The sequence below is a fragment of the Castanea sativa genome, chromosome 7 (assembly GCF_040712315.1).
Source record: "Castanea sativa cultivar Marrone di Chiusa Pesio chromosome 7, ASM4071231v1".
Taxonomy (NCBI): Eukaryota; Viridiplantae; Streptophyta; class Magnoliopsida; order Fagales; family Fagaceae; genus Castanea; species Castanea sativa.
The window spans coordinates 37,635,593-37,653,368 of NC_134019.1; the positions used below are offsets into that span (position 1 = coordinate 37,635,593).

A 17,776-nucleotide genomic window follows, 5' to 3' on the forward strand; every position below is an offset into this window, starting at 1 on the left:
TTCAGCTAAAGTTCAAAGAAGTGGTACTATAAGTAGATTAACCTTTTTAATCATTGGTGATATCTCAGTTCCCTTAAACAATCATGATCAATGTATATTATTATTTTGAACTTGTATAAGTAGATTCAACCTTTTAGCCATTCGCTTGTTTCTATGTATTTTTTAGAAGTTAATAAAAAAAATGTTTATCATTTTTTTTTTTTCATTTTACGTTGTGCCAAACATTGAAAAATATTTTACACAACATTTTCATGTAAACTGCCAAACACTGTAAAATGAAAATATTTTTCTGCAAATATTTTACATGTAAAATGTTTTACCTTTGCAAATATTTTATATCGAAACAAACAAAGCGTTATTTTAAAACATCCAAACAATATTTTTTTTAATTCAATTCTGTTGCATTCCATTCATTTCCCTACTAAATTCATTCTATTCCATTTCATTCATTTAATAACCATTTCATTCTATTCTATTACATTCCCTTATGAACTCTCAAAGGGAGCCTTATAACAAAAACCTTTAGTAGCATTTTTTCTAGCTGTTGCTAAAAAAAAAGCTGTTATAAATTATTCAGCCAAAAAAAAAATGCTGAATTTATATTAAAAAAAAGAAAAAACACATTAAAAATGTGTGCCATATTTCACGGAGATCGACTTTTGTTCATGGAATGAATGAAGCCGATAAAGCCACAGCTATCATCGAAATGAACCCCAGAAAAGTTGCAACAGATCCTATCCAGCTCAAAATGCTGGCAAGCCTTGGGTTCGTACTGCGTATCCGGATAGAATCCGACAAACAAACGAGAGCCACTGAGGTAAAACCCAATGAAGCAACTCGTAAGATCCTGGCTCTAACAGATGGCCCGGTGATTTTGAGGGACTGGACAATAGCAGATGTTTGGTAATTGTATGGAAGTAGCATCTCTGCCATTCGTCCAATACGCCCTCCTCCACCGTTTCTTTCTTCCCCGGCTCTACCTTCCGAAACCTTCACATGAGACATTTATGTTATCATTTAAATAATATTTAACTAGCATTTTATATAATAATTAAAAAAATTCAATTCTTTTTAATTTTTAATTTTTTTTTTGAGAAAATGATAAGTTACAACAAATTATACTACAAACTGATGTTGTGATAGATGTAATCAATGACATGAGGCTTACAAAAATATTATAGATATTATAAAATTTACAACATAAGAATTACAAAAATATATCATCAATCACAAAAATTCATTCAAAAATACATTCAATAGTTTGTTAAAGTTCACCTATCATATTCATTGTCACATCAAATATAAAAGTTATGTAGACCACCGCACACTCTTAGTACAGTGATTACTCTATAAGTATAAGTGTTTGTGGGGTGCGAGGGACAAAGGTAAGACCTATTTATTTATATTTGTCTTATCTCTATTTTTAGCATTACTTAATTCTTTAGGTCTTGTAAATAGTGAAAAAAAAAATGTAAACTAATTTTTTTAAATGTCTCCAAAAACTATTTGTTAAAAAAAAAAAAAACAATTTTCCTCCAAATTTGGGGCCCTAGGCAATGGCCCAATTAGCCTAGGCCGGGCTGGCCCTGAGACCCTCCAAAGCCTGTTTATAAGCCTCAAAGTTTCTAATTATCTGTGGCTTACTGTAGAGAATCTAGAGATAGAATGGCCTCTTCTCAACAGAGTCCATGACTTCCTGGACCTTAAGGCCCTCACAGTAAAGAAACCATCTGAGGATTTGGTGAAACAACGCCGAAATGAGGTGTTTTGGTTTAGGGTTTTTGCAGTGTTTTGGGAGAGGACGGCTTTAAGAGAAAGAGACAGCTTTTGGGCGGTTTTGAGAGATAAAGTTGGGATTTTGAAAAATGGGTTTTGGTTAAGAGAGTGATTTAAGGTTTTGGTAAAGGTTGGGGAGTAGCAGAGGTAGTGTGTACCTGTAGCCGCCATCGACGCAGAAGATTGCCTGAGAACTGTTTGATAATTGGTCTCAAAAAGAACTAGGGTCTTCTATAGAAAAAAGGTAAGAGAGTTTAAAAATGGACAAGGATTTTAAAGTGACATGTGTCCAGCGCACATGACCCACCTGACCATGTTTGTCTCTGTGGGTTGCTTCAATTGGTTACTGGACCATAAATTTGCTTAAGGGTGGTTCAAATTGGCTTCTTGGATTGTCGTCAATGGGGTTTTTGTGTGTTGATGGTTGCTAGGTGGTTCGATGTGGTGTGTTGCTTTATCGACACCAATGAGTTTTGTGGAAGGCTGTGTTTGGTATGGCTGTGTTTTATATGAGCCTGACATGATGCATTAATTATTCTACCCGCTCAGGATAATGATAACAAGCATGAGTCTGCCAAAAATGCAGCCTCAACCAAGAAGGCTGACTCAGACTTTAGAAGAGGAAGATCAGGATAATCCACAAAAAGAGAAAGGCGCGTCAAAACAAGAAGAAAAAGGTATATATATTACATTATATTCTTTTCACTGTAGATGTATGTGCCACATTCATGAACTGAGGTAGCGGGAAATATGTTTAACAGTAGATGGAAATCATGGAACGAATGGTCAGTAAAATAACAACTATGCTCTGTTTGGATGTTAGGGAAAGGAGGGGAGTAGAGTAGAGGGAGGGAGAGTAATTAAATTACATTGTTTGAAAAAATTTTAATGAAGGAGGGGGAGAGATTTAGAGGGGTTTGGAAGGGCTTTAACTCCTTCTAACCCCTCATCTTTAATTTTCCAAATTGGAGAGATTTAGAGAGAGAAGAGAGTACATAAATTATTGACCAAATAAATTATCTAATTTACTCTTATTATATTAACAAAATTACAATGTTTTATAACGTAAAAAAAAAAAAATTTGTAACCCACAAAATTCTCTCGAGCTCTCTCAACTCACGCTGGCTCTATCTCTCACAACTTCTTCACTCTTGGACGGTCCTTCACTCTTCTCTCTCATCCTAGCATTCTCCTTCACTCTTCTCTCTCATCCTAGCATTCTCTCACAAAGGTAAACTCTGTTTTAATTTCTGTTTCATGGGTTTCTTTTGAGTTGGATCAAATAACTATATTCTTAAAATTGTGATTTTATAGGGTAATTTCTTATTAATTGTGATTTTATGGGGTAATAACATGTTATTTGTGGGCGGGTTTCGGATCTGAGGGCTTTTTTGCATAAATTTTAGAGTTTCAAAGTATTGCTCATAACGTGTTTGATAAAGTGTTTGAGTGAGTCTAGATTGTGAATTTGCATAAATTTGTATATTGTAGCTATATATGGATTTGTGTTTCTTGTTTATTTTTATCTAAACACTTGCAATCCTTTTAGTTCGTGATATATGGATGAACTATGGTTAAATCTAGGCTTTGTGATTGTTTATTCTGTGTAAGTTTGATTTTATGATCAGGTTTTTTATTATTGGTTTGTGTTTGTGATTTTTAGAACATTTATTTTAATTTGGGTCTGTTTGGTAAGAGTATTTAAATATAGTTTCTTGTTTTACATTCCATAAAATGGTAAGAGACTCTTCTATTTTTTGGATGAAGATTAATTTAGAGCATTTATTCTAATTTGGGATTACTACATTTTCCAATCACAAAAAAAACTAGAAGTGTGATGAAAAATTATTTCACGACACACAATACTTATTACACTCCTAGATTTTTTTGGTGATTAGAAAATATAGCAATCCCAAATTATAATAAATGCTCTAAATTAACTCTCACCCAAAAAATAGAAGAGCTTCTGAGCACGTGCATGAGCGCGTGCTCAAAGGCTAGTAGATAGTTAAGGGTCTGTTTGGTAAGAGTATTTAAATATAGTTTTTTGTTTTGCATTCCATAAAATGATGAGTCCCACACTTGAATTTATTGTTTGGCTAATATTTTCTAAATACAGTTTTCAAAAAACACTATCCTATTTTCCTAGAACTGAATTTTGAAAACGGCTAAAGGGGTGTTTTCAGGATACAAAGAATGTTTTTAATGACATAGTTGTAAATAAATTGAAAACAATGGACCCCACATATTTGTCCAAACTCTTTTATCTCTTAAATTAAGGAGCTAATCTTTATCACAAAAAGAATTCCCACATAAAATTTGAAACTTATCATTAAAAAAAAAAAAGTACATGATGAACTCTATTCCTTTATCATTATCCACAAAATAAGAGTAATCTAAAGATTCTATACGTTACTTTTTTGTAAATATTTTTTTTTAAATCTCAAAAATAGAAATGGTCTTCCAAACAATTATTTTTTATTTTTAGTATTTTGAAAAAATTTCTTCAAAGTGGGAGCCAAACATGTATGATATAAAAATCATTATCTGAAAACTAGTTTCAAGTTCAATTTTTTGAAAATTGTTTTTATATTGTTTTGAAAACAAAAACAAAAATCCTCCTACCAATCAGGCCATAAGCTTTTTAATAGCTAGACAAAACTACCCTTCTCTAATTCTCAATTGCACAATTTGAGTCCAATATCAAATTATCTCAGAAAGTCCAAAATCAAAAGACAAAACTTATATACAATACATTAAGTACTGTTCCTTAGATTCATCTCTTAAAATTTTGCCATGTGGTTACTTAAATTAAAAAATACACTTCCATTGAAGAGAAAAAAGCCACATGGCGGAATCTTAAAAGAGGAACCTAAGAAACAACACCAAATAATGTACCTAAGTCTTGCTCAAAATCAAAACATCATCATCTTCTATTCTTGTTATCTGCACTGATGGGGTGTATCTATCTGAACATAATACATTACATATCTACAAACTCTACGAGAAAGACTTGAATTGTGACGAAAATTGGAAGACATGTTTTATATCTGATAAAAGTTTGGATCAATGTTGTCAAAAAAAAAAAAATTGTTTGGATCAATATTACCAAAAAAAAAAAAAAAAAAGTTTGGATCAAAAAGTGCTTCAGTTCAGTATTGGACCCATACGTCTCAAATTTCGGCTCCAGTGGAAGTGTTTTTTAGTGCTCTAAATCCAAGCGCATCCTTTTATATATCTATCTCTTTTTGGGTTCGGCCTTGATGTACACGGGCTAGGCCTTTAATTGGTTTAGATACATTGGGCCATTGGGGTTCTCTCTCTCTCTCTCTCTCTCTCTCTATATATATATGTATATATATAACACAAAAACAAAAAGGAACATTTCCAAAAAACAAAAAACAAAAAAGGAATAAGAGACTTTTATTAAAATGGTTTAAATTGTTTTATATACTTTTATTCAATATTGCTAATATTCAAATTAATATATTTTGTTATTTATACTTTAATTAGTTCGATATCATCAGTTCATCACAATTCAAACCTTGATGGAACTCTGGTTGACCACAAAACCTTGAGTTTCTCAAATTTTGATAATTTAAGATTGTTTGATTTTTAAAGTATAATATATATATATATATATATATATATATATATTTATATAATAGTGGTATATCGGTAACTTAAAAACATAATACTTTAAAAAAAATGTTACTTATATAATAAAAGCGTAATAGAAAGTTAAACACGTTATAATTTCAACTTTTTATCTAACCAAACAACGGAAAATGATATACATTTAACGTCCTTACGTCCTTCAACTTTTTATCTCATCTACCAAACAAACGTGAGGAAAAATAAAAATCTTTTCATTTGGAGTTCTTTCTAGGATCTAAAGAATCCATTGACCCAATATAATTGGTTGCTTTCATTTTCTTTTTTTGGGTAAAGATTTGCTACCAAAAAAAAAAAAAAGGATATGAAGAAAATTATAGCTGTAATAAACCAACAGGAAGCCTACACAATACCTTGGCTGGAGTTGGAAGTTCTCTATCCTTTCCCAGGAAATCTGCTGACTCACAGACACGGCCCACCACATCAAAAGTCGAGGTCTCTGCATCAGGTGGTGCAGGAGAAACCAGCTCTATGTGCTGCAGCCAGGTACTGACAAGTCAATTGTGATGAAAAGGCACAACAATGTAATGTGTGAACAGCAATGGTGATTAGAGAAATATTTATCATTTAAGTCCAAAATGAGCAAAAATACAAGTGCATTGTTATGTAGTAGCATAGATGAGCACCAGCAATTTAGATTTTTTAACAGATTGGTACTACGCTGTTATATAGGTATGAAATATGGGAAAACGGCCACTAACTACTACAATATTTGACCAACAAGTAACAACAGAATGTTGAACAATGTTTTTCAAGTACTAGATTGAAAAAATTTGATAATATGCTTTAAAAAGCTGATTAGATAATTTAGATGTCCATTATCTTCAATTCACATAAATATAATTGTCTGCCAGAGAAGTTGGCCATAGTCAAATTCTTACTTGATAAGCACCATAAAGACTAGGACGGATAAGTTCAGCATCGCTTCCATCAATCACCACAAAGTTTTTTGTTCCATTAGTTTTGACCCCAGTTACGCAATTAACCAAGGAACAAGTATTTGCCATCAATGATCTCCCAGGTTCAATGATGAGTTTAAGATTTCGTGAAAGGACCAGCTCTCGAACCTGCAGGAACCACCAACATTAAAAAGATCCAGTGAACCTTCATATTGATCAAAGTAAGAACATTGCTAATTCTCTTAATAACTATATCCCCCACTAGGAAGCGAAGCCTTTATTACCTTTTTTCATCCATTTTAATCATACGCTAAGACTATAAATTAGTCAAAAAACTTATTTACAATGAAACCCTACAAATTTCTCAAATATGTTAACGATATTGTAATTCTCAAACATAAAATCAAACTATACAAAAAGAGAATTTCTTGTAGAGGGTTGGGGGATGTCGCTTTAAATATCATAAAGTATCAGAAGACTAGGTGAGTCATGTATCTTTTTAGGCTTGGAGTATATATTAGACTGACATTGGAAATGAATACTTACTGCATTCCATTAAATACTTATGGCCACTAGATTTGAGTAAAAAACGGAGCCACTACAATATGCAGTATGCGTTTGAATACCGCTTATTTTGCTGAAAACTGAAAATAATAAAAAAATAATTTCTGACTAAGATTGGACTTCCATATAAATCAAGAAATTGAAGTAAGGCACAGTAGATCATGAAGACCATGGTAAAATGAAAATCCTTTTTCCTTCAAATCCTACATGTGCTCTCCATTTTTTTGGAAATGTAATAACCTAATTTGCACTTATCATTCTAAGATCAAGTTTAAGGATAAAAATTAAAATTAGCAGCCCACACTTGACACAAGTGCATGGTGCAAGCAATGCTATCCATGTATCAAGAACTCCCTCTTTCTCCAAGTGAATTATTAGACATGCGGACATGAATTTCATACTTAATAAAGACCAAAAAACAAGACTTAGATATGATCCTCACAGTATCAATTAGATCTCTGGGTGTGGGAAGGATAGCACCAGCGTGATAATAATCCATCCCAAGTCCACCTCCAATATTTAAGTAATCAACTTCAAAACCTTGAGCTCAGATTTCATCAATGTAGTTGACCATAAGAACCGCAGCATCCCTGAATATGTCCACCTGTAAATATAAAAAATCAGAGCTTTTTCATAAATAAATACACGTTTCACTTTTTTCATAAAGTCAGAGAAAATAACTAAATGCATACCATGGCAATTTGAATGAACAATAAATAAATTTATTTAAAAAAAAAAAAAAAACCTAATTCAAACAGAGAATGAAACCAAGATCAACATCAGTGTAAATGGCAAGATAACAAGACAGCAAATGAAGAGGAGAAGAATATTTCTACACTCTACAGCAATAGCCAATGGCTTGAGAAGCAGCATCAAACAACTAGTTGCTCAAATAACAAAACTTATTTTTTTTAAATCTTGAGTTTTCGCCATGTGAACAGTGATATGTAATAGCTATCATACACTGTAAAAAATGTAATAACTATCGTACTATGGCCAGACATGTCCCAGACCTATCTTCTACAGGTTCCGAATTGTAATTACATGAAATAAATGAAAGGATATGAGCACAAAGTTGTTGAAATACCTTGGTGATGGTGGACCCAAGATGGCAATGAGCTCCCACAAGCTTCAGCTCATCAGGATGTGCCTTTACAGCATCCAAGAACCATTGCAACTTCTCATTTCTAATACCAAATTTGGAGTTCTTGTTCCCAGTGGCAACATAAGGATGGACCTAAGAAAAGAGAAAGACACATTAGCATAATAAGCAGAGCAACCTAACAATACAGATAAATAAGGTGGTGGGGCCAAGCTAATAGTGTAGAAATGGGGGCGCCTTGGTGCTAAGGTAGTTCAGAGTGTGTGATGCAATGTGGCAGTAGAGATAGGCATAACAATGGAGGTGGTATGATAACAGTAGCGCTGAAAAAGTGGAAATGGTGATTAGCAGGCGTAGGTTGACAATAGTTTGGTCAAGGTTTCACAAACCAAACCTGTCAAAGGTGTAGTGCATTCGAAGACCACAAACCAAAAGCAATTGTACAATTTTATTTCCTTGAGTATGGGGGCGTCACACAAGGTCCCAGAAATATTGATTAAGTTCCATTTAGATTAACATAATAGCCAAAAAAGATTGAATCAATTATGTTTTCATGTCTTCTAATAAATCTATTGCTTATCAGTTTCAATTCAAACAAAAAAAACAACGATGTTTGTTTTTGAAGACAGATAACTACTGGGGAAACAAGAGTGAATTTTGAAAAAAAAACCTTGCTCCTACGGTATACATGATTTAAACTTTGAAACTAATGAACAGTGGAATAATTTCAAATTAGATACATCAAGTACCATCCTATTAGAGATTGTTATCTCAAGAAAAACAGTTGAATAAGGGCTGATGCAGATTGTTTAAAAATTTAAAGTGTTCTCAAGTTACAAAACCCCATTTATCATCAAGAATGATTTCAGTCAATTGGCAAAAAAATTTAAGCAGTCAATTTAAATTCGGTAAAAACTGTTCTCTTACACTCCGTTTGTTTCGAAGTAAAATATCTTCAGAAAAATATTTTACATATTTTACCATGTTTGTTTTATTGTAAAATCTAATCAAATGTAAAATATTTTCCAGTCAAACTGTAAAATTAAGACAAAAAAAGTAAAATATTTTCTGCTTAAAATTTCGGTAAAACATTTTACATTTTGCAATCTCTCAAAAGCATAGACGTCACAGTCCAGCCACTGCACAGCTCTCACCCAAGCCAGACATAGAGAGCACCCACTAGCAAAAGCACCACCTACAACGCCATCCACTCCATTCATCTCTGGCTACAACTCCAAAGACCTCTGTGTAAGGACGATCTCAAACCTCAGCCTGTTTTGACAAACTGCGAGAATCGAAGCTCAATACCCACTGTCAAACACTTCTTCTTCACCAGTAGGCCCTGTCGATGTTGCAAAAATCAGTGTCTCTCCACTGAAAGTCAAGCACTGGAACTGCAATTTATGTTTGGTGATCTGGGTTTTTTTCCTTTTTTTTTTTTTTTTTTCCCTAGACCCTACAGATTTGGGTTTGTTTTGTACAAATCTCTACCTAGGCCCTATCGCACAAAAATTATGTAGAACTCCACCGGCATACTTGCAGATTTGGGGTTTTTTTTTTTTGGTTTGCAAATATGTGTTTTTACAGAATGGGTTTTTTTTTTTTGTTGTGCAATTCTGCCTTCTTTTTTTTATAGCTAATTTGAGTTTGGTTGTTTTGATTCATGGTTGCGTTTAAAATTTGAGAATTTCAGCATAGGTTGGTGAGAATTTTGAGTTTGGATTGTTTCTAATTAGAATTTTTATTTTTTCATTTTACCAGGAAACAAATGCTTGCAAATGATTTCATAATATTTTCAAATACCCAACCAAACACGGTAAAATGAAAATATTTTCTGTAAAATATTTTCAGTGTAAAATATTTTACATTTGAAAATATTTTACATCGAAACAAACGGAGCGTTAACTACCACATTACAGGCTCTACACACTACACAATCCATAACAATAAGTATTACAATCTGGCCATTACATACCTGAGGGTCCACATCTGGGTTGATCCGAAGTAAAACATTGACCTTCTTGCCAGCTATTCCTGCAGCTGCTACAATATTCTCCAAGTCAAATTCACTATCAACATTAACAAAGACCCCTGCTTCAGCGGCTAAAACCAAATCCTCCAAAAGTTTTCCATTCCCATTAAAAATACACCTGTTCATTCAAACACCAAAACATAAGACTACAGAAACAATGACACAAGAACAACACCAAATCACACTGAAACTAACACCATTACCAGTCAAATACTTATAGTATCAACAACATTCAAATATTAATAACTGTAACACTGCCTAAGGTATAATGCATTTCATTTTATACTATAAAAATGTGGTACAACATAAAGGAAAGGAAAACAAAGCAGAGCCAGAAGCATAATCAGAAATAAACACAAATGGGTGTAGATGACTTTACTTAGTGGGATCAAAACCAGCATGGAGTGCCAGCCGCAGCTCATTTCCACTGACAAGCACAGCACCACAACCAAGCTGTCTCAAATGTTCCAAAATCTTAAAGTTATTGTTGGCCTTAATAGCATGCCCAATAATAGAGCTCAGACCCTCCACAGCCTGGTTATAAGCCTCAAAGTTTCTATTTATCTGTGGCTTACTGTAGATATAGAATGGCCTCTTCTCAACAGAGTCCATGATTTCCTGGACGTCAAGGCCCTCACGGTGAAGAAACCCATCTGAGGATTTGGCGAAACAACACCGAATTGAGGTTTTTTGGTTTAGGGTTTTTGCAGGGTTTTGGGAGAGGGTGGCTTTAAGAGAAAGAGACAGCTTTTGGCTGGGTTTGAGAGATAAAGTTGAGGTTTTCAAAAATGGGTTTTGGTTAAGAGAGTGATTTAAGGATTTGGTAGAGATTGGGGAGTTGCAGAGGAAGTGTGTACCTATAGCCGCCAGACGAAGGAAGATGGTCTGAGAACGGTTTGATAAGCGTTAGTTTGGTTTGCGCTTAAAAATCCATTTTTAGCGCGTTTGCGTTTACTGACCGTGGGTCCCATGAATTGTTTATGCATCGTGGAGATCAACAAATTTTTGTTTAAAACTAGTTTGTCCGATCCTAAAAAAAAATATTATTAGTTTAATGCTTGTGGTGGAAAAGGTAGTTTCTGTAGTTATTTTTTTATTATTTTAATGAGTAGTTTATATTATTTTAAATGAAATAATAAAAAAATAGAACCTTTAATATTGTGTGTATTGTAAAATAAATTATTAAAATTGATAAAGTGCTCTTTTGAGATGCTAAATGTTAAAACTTTTAAAAGTTTTGATGGAAATACTTGTCTTTTCTAGAAAAAAGGAACAGAGTTTAAAAAAATTTGCTAAAGGGTGGTTCAAATTGGCTTCTTGGATTGTCGTCAATGGGGGTTTTTGTGTGTTGATAGTTGCTGGGTGATTCGATCTAGTGCGTTGGGTTTTGTGGTAGGCTGTGTTTGATCTGGTGTGTTGCTTTATCGACACCAATGGGTTTTGTGGTAGGCTGTGTTTGATATGACTGGGTCACGGTGGGAGCAAATGTTAATGCCGTTGGCATCTCAAATGAATTAATTGGTCATGCGTTACATGAGACCAATAAACATGTGTCTCTTTGATGTTTTTGGCTACCGAACCAATATGCAACAGCTCTAGCAAGCTTGTACGCAGCAAATCATTATCCGTTTGGATTGCACTGATTTCCTATGCGTCTTCATTTTGGCGTTTTCAGCACTGGGATCCGTGCTATCAGTGGATCTGTGCACTGTTTACGAAACACACAAGTTGTCTAATTCAGCAATTTTTTTTTTCAAAATTGAGTCCTACAGTACTAAACATAAGAGTATAAGGGCATTTTTGAACAAAAATAATGATCTCGAACAAGAGAAACCCCTTAAATAATAGTATAGATAGTTAAGGGCTTGTTTGATAAGAGTATTTAAATCTAATTTTTTGTTTTGCAATCCATAAAATGGTTGGTTCCACACTTAAATTTATTGTTTGCCTAATACTATTTTTTAAATACAGTTCAGTATCCTATTTTCCTGGTTTAGAAAAGGATGGGTGTTTTCAGGGTAGAAAATGTTTTTAATGATATAGTTGTAAATAAATTGAAAACAGTGGACCCTACATATTTGTCCAAACTTTTTTATCTTTTAAATTAAGGAGCTTATCTTTATCACAAAAAGAATTTTCACACTTCAAATTTGAAACTTATCATAAAAAAAAGTACATAATGAGCTTTATTCCTTTATCATTATCAAAAAAAAAAAAAAAAAAACTACAGATTCTATACATTACTTTTTGTAAATATATATATTTTTAAATCTCAAAAATAGAAAGTCTCTCAAACAATTATTTTTTGTTTTTAGTATTTTGAAAATTTTTCTTAAAATTGGGAGCCAAACATGTATAATATAAAAATTATTATTTGAAAACTAGTTTCAAGTTAAATTTTTTTTTAAATTGTTTTTATACGATTTTGAAAACAAAAACAAAAATCCTCCAACCAATCAGGCCTAAACTTTTTAATAGCCGGACAAAACTACCCTTCTCTGATTCTCAATTGCACAATTTGAGTCCAATATCAAATTCTCTCAAAAAGTCCAAAATCAAACCATCATCATCTTCTATTCTTGTTATCTGCACTGATGGGGTGTATCTATCTGAACATAATACATTACATTATCTACAAACTCTACGAGAAAGACTTGAATTGTGACAAAAATTGGAAGACATGTTTTATATCTGATAAAAGTTTGGATCAATGTTGTCAAAAAAAAAATTTTGGATCAATATTACCAAAAAAAAAAAAAAAATTGGATCAAAAAGTGGTTCAGTTCAGTATTGGACCCATACGTCTCAAATCCAAGCGTGTCCTTTTATATATCTATCTCTTTTTGGGTTCGGCCTTGATGTACACGGGCTAGGCCTTTAATTGGTTTAGATACATTGGGCCATTGGGGTTCTCTCTCTCTCTCTCTCTCTCTCTCTCTCTCTCTATATATATATATATATATATAACACAAAAACAAAATGGAACATTTCCAAAAAAAGGAATAAGAGACTTTTATTAAAATGGTTTAAATTGTTTTATATACTTTTATTCAATATTGTTAATATTCAAATTAATATATTTTGTTATTTATATTTTAATTAAGAATAATTACAGTAAACCCACCTGTAGTATGACCCATTTTCACTTTGTCTGCCCGTGGTTCTTGCCCTTCTGAGGTTAGTCCCGTTAGCCTTCTGTAACCCAGATCTCCATTTGCCGTTAAAAAAACACCATTTTATTAAAAATCAGAACATAACACGGATCAAAAACACCCATTTGCCGTTAGAAAAACACCATTTTATTAAAAATCAAAACATAACACGGATCAAAACCACGAACCATTGAAACTTTTTCTCACGAGCCTAGAAACATAAAAACCCCATTCTGCATCTGATATTGAACCTCTAAAATGGCAATTCATTGAGCTCTCTATTTCTTCGTCTCACAATTTATTTTTCCTCTCTCTCTCTAAAGACTTAGATTAGGCCTTCATGGTCGAAAGTCCCATGTTCTCACTGCCCATCTCAGCCACTTGCCACCACCATTGATGAGAATCAAACTGTATACACTATGGACGAATCGAAAGTTCGAAGTTGTGAGCGATTGTTACTTAATCGAATAGATCTGGAAGATTCTATGAAGAATCGAAGATCTCCTTGTGTTAATGGACCTAGACAATTCTCTTAGACTCAAGAACCAACTCAACGTCAACTTGTTGAACAAAATGATATCAATTTGTTTCTCCATTAAAGACCCAGTTTCAATTTCACTAAGGTTGTCCTCTGATTTTGGGTTGTTACTGTTTGGGTCATTGTAATTGCTGCGGTTTTCTATTAAAAAATTGTGTAATGTAATTTTTGGTTGTAATTGCTAATTTTTTGGGTTGTTGCGAGCATGAAATGTTTGCTGCCTTTGTGGTGTTTGATAAAGTTTCTCAATGAACAAAAGGTTCAAAACAAAATTCATTTTATACGTATAGAGTCTATTTGGATAGAACTTATTTTGCTGAAACTGAAAACACTATAGCAAAATAATTTTTAAATGTGTGAATAGTGTTGTGGGACCCATTTTTAATGAAAAAGTTGCTGAAAAGTGAAATTTGTGGGACCCATGAACAATGCATTGTGCACTGTTCATGGCTGAAAAGTCAATACATGCGGCTGGGTTTTAAAATAAAAAATAAAAAAAACAGAAGCAAAAACGCAGACGTGGATGCAGGAACGCAGATCCAAACGCCCTCATAAGCCACAAACTCAACTATTGGACCCAATAGATCAATGCTCAAAGTCTGATTCAAAACCCAGGTTGGAATGACAAACCTGAGATTTTCTTTGTTTCATTTCTCCGTGTATGAGAAAGAGTAGTACTATGAAGAGATGTAGACTAATGAAACTGGGTGGGAACTTTCCTCTACTATGAAGTATTTTGGATGATGATCTTGGAGAGAAAAATGGTTGAGATTTTTTCTTGAGAGGTGTTTGAAAAATGGTTCTCTCTCAGAGGAGTACAAGGCCGGCCATGATGATGAGGATGACAATGATAAAGTAGTCAGCATCGCAGAAGAAGTGGAAGGCATTGAAGAAGTGGGAGTGGTTTGAATGGCGTTGGAGTCATTTCAAGGCCTCTCGCTTTTGTTCTTTGCTTTGAAAATACACCAAGTTCTTCTGCATCTCTTGGAAGATCATGAATAGCTTTTCTGGGACGTGAGGGCTGTTGCTTTGTCTTTAAAGATATCTTTTTAAAGTGCAATATCTTTTTAAACCCTAGCTTTTTTATTCTTGTTATATTTGTTTTTGCCTAAAAATGTGTTTTTTAACGGCAAATGGAGAGGTGGGTTACGGAAGGCTAATGGGACTAATCTCAGGTGGGCAAAGTGTAAATGATTAAACCATGGGTAGGTAAAGTGAAAACGGGTCATACCACAGATGAGTTTACTGTAATTATCCCTTTAATTAATTATTAAATTAATTTGATATCATCAATTCATCACAATTCAAACTTTGATGCTTTGGTTGACCACAAAACCTTGAATTTCTCAAATTTTTATTTTTTAAGATTGTTTGATTTTTAAAGTATAATATTTTTTTTTTCATATAATAGTGGTATAACGGTAACTTAAAAAAATAATACTTTTAATTTTTTTTTACTTATATAATAAAAGCATAATAGAAATTTATACACATTATAATTTCTTTCCTTCTAACCAAACAAAGGGAAATGATATACATTTAACGTCCTTCAACTTTTTATCTCATCTACCAAACAAACGTGAGGAAAAATAAAAATCTGTTCATTTGGAGTTCTTTCTAGGATCTAAAGAATCCGTTGATCCAATATAATTGGTTGCTTTCATTTTCTTTTTTCTTTATCTTTCTTTTTTGGGGTAAAGATTTGCTACAAATTAAGTTGTAGCAATTCTAACAAAAATGCACACGTGTCAATGCCTCAGATAGACACTTGTCTAGGCTTATATTTTTCCATGTCAAGATTGATTTTTTCACCAAATGGAGTCTATTTGAGGCATTGACATGTGTGCATTTTGCAAGAGTTGCTGTAACTTAGTTTGCAGCAAATCCTTACTATTTTTTTTTGTTAGAGAAAAAATAGAGTTATAGATTATTTTGTTGTTGCATCAAATGAGGAATTTTGTACTTTGTAATTGTTTAGGGTTTGGATATGATTATAGGTGTTTGGTGAAAATGGTTGAGAGAGGGAGAGGCTTATTACAACACTTAACACACAAGATTCCTTTTTTAGGGGAATGAGCTTTTGAAATTTTGCTTTTTGTCATTAGAATTTTGGAAGGTGAAAATTGGAATTATCATGTTTAGATGGATAAAATAATGACTATAAGGGATACCTTTGACCTAACAACCACGGAAATTGATATTGAAAAGGTGAATCATGACTTTGTGTTTGATTCTCTCTCAATTGCCATAATACAGTTTCTATTTTATATCGTGTCTCATGCTCATTAGCGTATCCAATGACATATTATGTTTGAATTTGGTTCATTTAATAGACAAGATTCAAGTTAGGCTTAAACTTACTTGTTTTTTGAATAAGCAATTATAAAGAAACCTTTTCCTCCAATATATATATATAAAGAAACCTTTTGTTTGCTTATTTTATAACTAACAAAACTTATAATTTTGTGCAATTTGCTTTTCTAGTTAAATAATATAAATATCAATAAGATGTGAAAAAATATTAGGAAGTAATAAACAAATTTTGAAAAGGAAATTTGTAGTTTTGTATGATCTTTGTTAATCTGCACCATTTTAGTTGTAGGGATGCAATATCTCAACAATTTTTTTTTGGTAAATGTATATATCTCAACAATTGATGGCTATAAAGAGGCCACTTATTTTTTAAACCTAATAAATAAATCAATAATAAAAAAAACGCACCAACTTGTTCAAACTCCAAAGTGCAGATGTGGAGGTTGCTTAGTTTTTTGGATCATCGCATTATAAACTTAGTTGGTGTTGAGACTTTTATATGTTTTTCCTTTCCTTTGCAATATATATATATATATATATATATATATATATATATATATATATATATATATATATATATATTAATTTCTTTTAAGTTTTTGCCATACCTTCACAATTTATATGGTCACCTTAGCAGAAATGTTTTGTAGCGAAATCTTGCAATTTTGTTCCAAAAGAATTTTGTTAATTCAAGCTCATCTCATCTTAAATAGCTAAAAATAAAAAATGTAGCCTTTATATAATACTAATTTTTTATTCTTCTTAATAAGTAAATAAACCCCATCTCAAAGTAAATTGACATTTTTAAGCTTACTATTAATAGATCCTTCTTTTTATATATATATATATATATATATATATATATATATATATGTAGGGCCAATGGGCCCGTAATCTATGTGGGGCTGGCCCAAGGGTACTCGTAAAGCTAAAAGTCCAGCCCGTAAATGTTAATTGGCTCAAGGATGAGGAACGCTTGTCTATGAGACAAGGTGGGAGGAGGAAGAAGTCATAGTTGATTGAGACATTTCTAAGTAGTACGTCCGAGGATGGAAATGTTCTCGGCCACCTATAGCCGAGGATAGAAGTATTCTCGGCTATCTGTAGTCGAGGTGGGAAGGGGTGATCTGGCAGTATAAGGGTGTTACACTTGAAAATCCTGAGCGTAAAGATGTAAGGTAAGAGATGAGAAGAAAGGATGTAAAATATCTAGGATAAAGCTGCTACCACCGTATTAAAGGCTCCGCAACTATTTCTTTGGCTGCATTAATGGGGAAGTGATGGTTGAACGTGGTAATTCAGTCTTCCCTCTACCGCCAAAGACTTCAAGGGAAAAGTTGATGGGACAAGTATCCAAATGAGGACTTTGATCCACACGTGGAAGAGGAAGACGAAAGAAAGATGATATAAAAGGGAAGGAAGAGCAAAAAGGGGGGGGGGGGGGACGAACAAAGTTTGAGAGACTGAACTATAATACAAATGATCATCGGCCTTTGTCAAAAAGGGTGGAGTGCTGTGAGGCATGAGTGTAACAATCTAGCCTAGTATTTACGTCTTCCAATATTCATAAACCTAGATTTGAAGCCCACTCTCTATACATCTTATTGTTTTGGGCTCATTGGGCTGGTTCCCTCCATATTATTGGATTTTGGTGCAATTTGTGTCCTTACAATTGGTGCCGTCGATGGGAAATCTTGTGTTTAAGGAAAGGTAGCGTGATGGTAG

At 33.1% G+C, this 17,776-nt stretch overlaps 1 pseudogene; it reads right to left on the minus strand.

Moving 5' to 3' along the window:
* Positions 1-413: 413 nt before the first annotated feature.
* LOC142642523 (diaminopimelate decarboxylase 2, chloroplastic-like) lies at positions 414-10,941 on the minus strand (annotated as a pseudogene).
* Between the last annotated feature and the right edge of the window lie 6,835 nt (positions 10,942-17,776).